The sequence below is a fragment of the Limulus polyphemus genome, unplaced genomic scaffold, assembly GCF_000517525.1.
Source record: "Limulus polyphemus unplaced genomic scaffold, Limulus_polyphemus-2.1.2 Scaffold1080, whole genome shotgun sequence".
In the NCBI taxonomy this organism is placed as follows: Eukaryota; Metazoa; Arthropoda; class Merostomata; order Xiphosura; family Limulidae; genus Limulus; species Limulus polyphemus.
This window is the reverse complement of record NW_013666690.1, coordinates 206,277-211,949: the sequence shown is the minus strand read 5'-3', so window position 1 is coordinate 211,949 and position 5,673 is coordinate 206,277.

Sequence of the window (5,673 nt, the reverse complement as noted above, 5' to 3'; positions counted from 1 at the left end):
GCATAGCCCTAGTGTATTTGGAAGATGTCATTGTGTTTGCAGCAATGTTTGATGAGGAAATGTCCTGGCTAGAGGAAATATTCAAGCATTTGAAAGCAGCAAACCTCAAACTCCATCCCAAGAAATGCCACTTGTTTCAGAAAGAGGTGCTTTAGATTGTAAGTGAGCATGATGTGCAAACTGATCCTGACAAGGTGAAAGCAGTGCATGATTGGCCAACATCAGATGATGTGGGAGAGTTAAGAAGTTTCTTAGGACTCTTTACTTATTACCGGAAGTTTGTGAAGGACTTTGCAACTATTGCTGCTCCACTACATGATTTAACAAAAAAGGGTCAGAAGTTCAAATGGACAGTTTCTTGCCAGTATGCTTTCAAGACATTGAAAGAAAAATTGGCCTCCACTCCACTTTTAAAGCTTCCAAATCCCTCACATACTGGATTGTGGTGCTATTAATGTCGGAATTGGAGGAGTGTTGTCTCAGAAAGTGGGTGAAAACGAACATATGGTGGCCTACTTCAGTACGGTCCTGAGTAGACCAGAGAGGAACTACTGTGTAACATGGAGGGAACTTTTTGCTATAGAAAAGAGTCTGACATATTTCCATGCTTACCTCTATGTGTTTAGGTTTACCATCAGGACAGACCAAGCTGCATTACGCTGGTTAAGATGATTAAAGAACCCAGAGGGACAACTGGCACGTTGGATTGGAAAGATAGACTAGTATAATTATGATATTGAATACAGAGAAGGAAAATCTCATGGAAATGCTGATGGACTGAACCGAAGACCCTGCAAAAATGACTGCAGACATTACTGTAAAAGAGAGATTAAACCAACCAGGTGCTATCAAGCTGAAGTTAAATTGACTGAAGGAGCTGATAATGGTGAAGTGGAACCAGGTATAGATATTAAATCAGAACAGGAGAACGACCAAGATTTCAAGCCAATAATTGATTTTCTACAAGCAAGTGTTTTGTGCCCTACTTGGGAGAAGGTGTCTAGTCTACGCCCTGTGACAAAGAACTATTGGGCACAATGGGACCAGTTGAAGCTTGAAGATGGTATTCTTGTAGAGAAATGGAAACTACAGATGGGAAAGTGACAACCTGGCAAACAGTTATACTGAGAAAGTTACGGGAAGTTGTGCTACGTCAATCCCATGATAGTTTAACAGGAGGACATCTCAGAGTTAAGAAGACATTGAATCACCTACGACAGTGATTTTACTGGATAGGTTTTGTTTGTTTGTAATTAAGCACAAAGCTACACAATGGGCTTCTGTGCTCTGCCCACCACGGGTATCGAAACCCGGATTCTAGCGTTGTAGGTCCACAGACATACCACTGTGCCACTGGGGGGCAACTGGATAGGTATGAGGCAATATGAGGAAGAATGGTGCAGGACATGCAATACATGTTATGCTAAAAGGGGACCCAAGCATAAGGGACATGCTCCAATGAAGTTATATCAAGTTGGTGCACCAATGGAAAGAGTAGCCATTGACATTACTGGTTCTTTGCCTCAAACTCGTGTTGGAAACAAGTACATATGTGTGGTGATGGATTATTTCACCAAGTGGCCTGAGGCATATGCAATACCAAATCAGGAAGCTACAACTGTTGCTTCAGCTATTAGTGATTTCTTCTTCAGGTTTGGTATGCCATACGAACTGCATTCAGATCGAGGCTGTAACTTCGAATCAACTATGTTCCAAGAATGCTGCAAGTTGTTTGGCATACGAAAGACCAGGACAACATCACTTCACCCACAGTCTGATGGGATGGTAGAAAAGTACAATTGGACACTTGGACAGGAATTAGCAAAGTTTTGTAATAGCTGCCAAGATGACTGGGATGTCTTACTCCCTCCACTGTTGATGGCTTATAGAACTGCAGTGCATGAAGCCACTGGATACACTCCAGCAAAGCTGATGTTTGGTCGGGAACTTCGGTTACCAGTGGATCTGATAACTGGACACCCACCTTACGAAGAGTTGCCTGAAAATGTGTCAGAGTTCGTGAAAGTGTTATCTGAAAGCATGGATGATATTCACCATCAAATGCATTGAAACTTGAAAACGTCTGCTGATTCCGTGAAGCTATGTTATGATAAGAGATATACTGAAGTCAGCTTTGTACCAGGAGACAAGATGTGGTTGTATAATCCCAGGATGACCAAAGGGAAGTCTCCTAAGTTGTCTGCTCCATGGGAAGGCCCATATGACATAGTGGATCGTCTCTCAGACGTGACTTTCTGGATAAAATGTGGTCGGCGAGGTAAGCCAAAAGTGGTGCATGCCAACAGGCTTTGGAATTATCATGGTCCAGGACATTTCAGTTGAAACGAAATTAATAATGGAACAAATAACGCTGCTAAAGACGTGTCACCTGAAAAAAACCACTGTCAAAGAAGAAACTCTACCTCTTTTAGAAAAGGGAAACAGTGAAGCCATTAATGAAGTTCTTACCACTGGTGTGACTGTTACCGATAATGGAACATTTCTTGATGGAGCAGATGAACCCCACATGAAGTAGAAGCCAACGAGATGGAGACCAGTACGAAAGAAGATACGTCCGTAAAATTAAGATACTTTGTTGAATTTTAATTTTGTGTTAGTAAATTCTGTACATTTAATTAAGTTATTGTTAATTTTCTATTGGTTTAATGTAAGTGGTTATTGTTCAGGATGAACAATACTAAGGAAGGGACAGTGTTACGACAGCGGAGGTCACGTGACGCTAGTAACACGTCATGAGATTCTAGAAGGATCATGTATGTTCCTAGCAGCTCTAGTCTTTTCTATGCGCCCTCTATTTTTGTATATATAATCCCGGTAAATAAAGCGGGGGAGCAGTGACGGCATATATAAGGGCAGATAGGGAGATATAGAGACAGATAATCGATTCGAGTGAGCAGTAGTGACCATAAGTAAAGAGCGTGAATCGTTGTGAATTATAGCGTGTGTTTATTGCAAAGTTGTGTTGAGAAATAATAAATTAGTTTTATTTAAGAAAGGACTTGTATCACTGAAGTTCTTCAGAAAGAATTTTTATGGGAAATTAACAAACGACCAGAGACGTAACAATACTTTACTGTTCTCTCTTAGTCAGTTGATACAAATGTTTTGTAAAATGTTATGTTGGAAGATATCTACTGTATGTGTGTTAATGAAAGTATATACTGAGAGTCTTATATTGAAATATATCTATATGAATTAATAGTTCTAATTGAGCTTATCTTGTTTGTCATAAACGAAGTTTTGTCTTTGTTAGTTAAGTGAATTAATGATTAATAAAAGTTATTGTAAGTATTCACCATTTGCCTGAGACTCTACTTCTTTAGTCTAACTGCAAATTTCCTCTGGTTAGTGACTTGTGGCTCCACTCGTCAAATAAATCCTCCAATAAATTAATTACTAACCCCTATGTATATATTTATATGTGTGTGTGTGGGTGTGTGTGTGCGTGTGCATATGTTGTATGTATCTATACATTAACCTACCAAAAGTCATGGGACACAACTCTGATTGCAGGAAAATGGGTGTGATGACGAAATATGTAAATAGTTTATCCTATAAAGGTGATCAGTGGTTCGCTCGGAAGTCATTTCGAACTTGTATGCCAAGCAATGAGTACAAGGAAAGAGCTAACAGTTTTAGAGGGGAAGGATAGTTGGATGTCATTTGGGGTAAATGTCTGTACGTGTTATTGTTTCCATGACACGTCAAGAGCTGCATGCCATGAATTTTCATGGAAGATCTGCAGCCCACAAGCCATTGATAACAAAAACAAATGCACACTGTATATTGACATGGGGCAAGGCACACCAAACCTGGACCATGGATTAATGGAAATCAGTCAGGTGGAAGGACAAGTCATGCTACACGCTCTTCTAGTCTGATGGGCGTGTTTGGGTATGGAGGATGCCTGGAAAACGCTTATTACTTGAGTGTGTTGTCCCAACAGTGAAGTGTGTAGGTGGAAGTATCATGTTCTGGGGTGCTTCTCGTGATATGGACTAGGTCTACTAGTTGCAGTGCATGGATTCGTGAATGCTGAGTATTACAATGATGTTCTGAACAATTCTATGTGTCCTACATTGTGGCAGTTTTATGGTACTGGCCCTTACACCTTCCAGCATGATAATGCTCAGTGTCACAAAGCAAGGATTGTGAATGTGTGGTTTAAAAAGAATAACATAGGAACATTGCAGTGGCCAACACAGAGCCCCGACCTCAACATCTTTGAAATGAACTGGAACACAGAATTAGGGCAAGGCCATGACGGCCCTCTTCAGTAGTGGAGCTTACTAATGCATTATACAAAGAGTGGAGCACAGTACAACCAGCTTTCTACCAGAAATTAGTAGTCAGTCTTCCACGACGCAGTGAAGTGGACATTAAGGCCAAAAGCGGGCCAGCATGATTGCAGGAAAATGGGTGTGACAACAAAATATGCAAATAATTTGGTCTATGAAGGTGATCAGCCTATAAAGGTCTTAGAATAAAGACGTGTTATTCATAACTACCCATATCCCATAACTTTTGGTAGGATAGTGTACATATAGGCTCAATGTGCACCTCACTTAGCTATTGCTAAGTGGTGATTGGCCAATCACAATAAAAAACCAAAACAAATACGCATCTAACGAATTTATTGTTATGTATTTATTTTGAATATGAACGTTGTTTAGATTAAATCTGTATTTAAAAATATGCGTAACTTATAGTGTCAGTTATGTATTGCATATAACGAATTTGTAATATATTTATTTTAATAACAACATTTGTTTAGAATGAGTTTATATTTCAAAACGTGCCTAGCTTACAGTGTTAGTTACGTATGGCGAAACTCCCGCCAATTCTCCAGGACTGTAAAATATTCGTGAACGCAAGAATTGACAATATATCCACTTCCGTAACTGGTTAAATATAACTAGTATTATTGTCCGAACTTTCTAGAAAGACATTTCCCGCCCATATAAAAAGACCAAGGCCAAAGAACAGAGGATAGAGATAAGTCTGCTAGGAACCCGTTATAACCGTGTACGCTATAAACTGTGATTTTGCTAACCCTTATCAACTGTAAAATATACGATATTTGACCAGAAACAATTAAAAATTTCGAACGTCAGTGGATTATCATCGGACGTTAGTATCTTTACGAAATTATTACTGAATTCTCATCGGACATTAGTGGTTTAATGAAAATATTATCTTACTTCGATGGTCCAACAATTCATTGTCAGACAAAGCTAGCTAGCTTCTCAGCAATTGCACGTACATCGACTTCAAGTTAACTCGCTGGATATCAAGGAGACTCTGAACTAGGAAGAAGATTTTAGGTTGTTTGTAAGTTAGTGAAATTTGTGTTTATGAAACTGTTTGTAGTAATTAATTGTAGTAATTGCTATTGTAAATTGTACTGTTGTATATATATTAAAACGTATTTGTGTCGAAAACAAAAACGGTGTGAATCAATGTTGTTGGCAAATAACGTAAATTAAATAAAATATCGGCATATTTCTAAACACTAAATCCAGGGTACAATTCAACTATTAAAATTTAAATTATTTAACTCCGCTTTGGATTATTTCAAATTCTCAATAAGTAACACCATCACTAAGTTGAAAAGGGGGTAAGGAAACAAGTCTTATGTACGTGTAACAATAC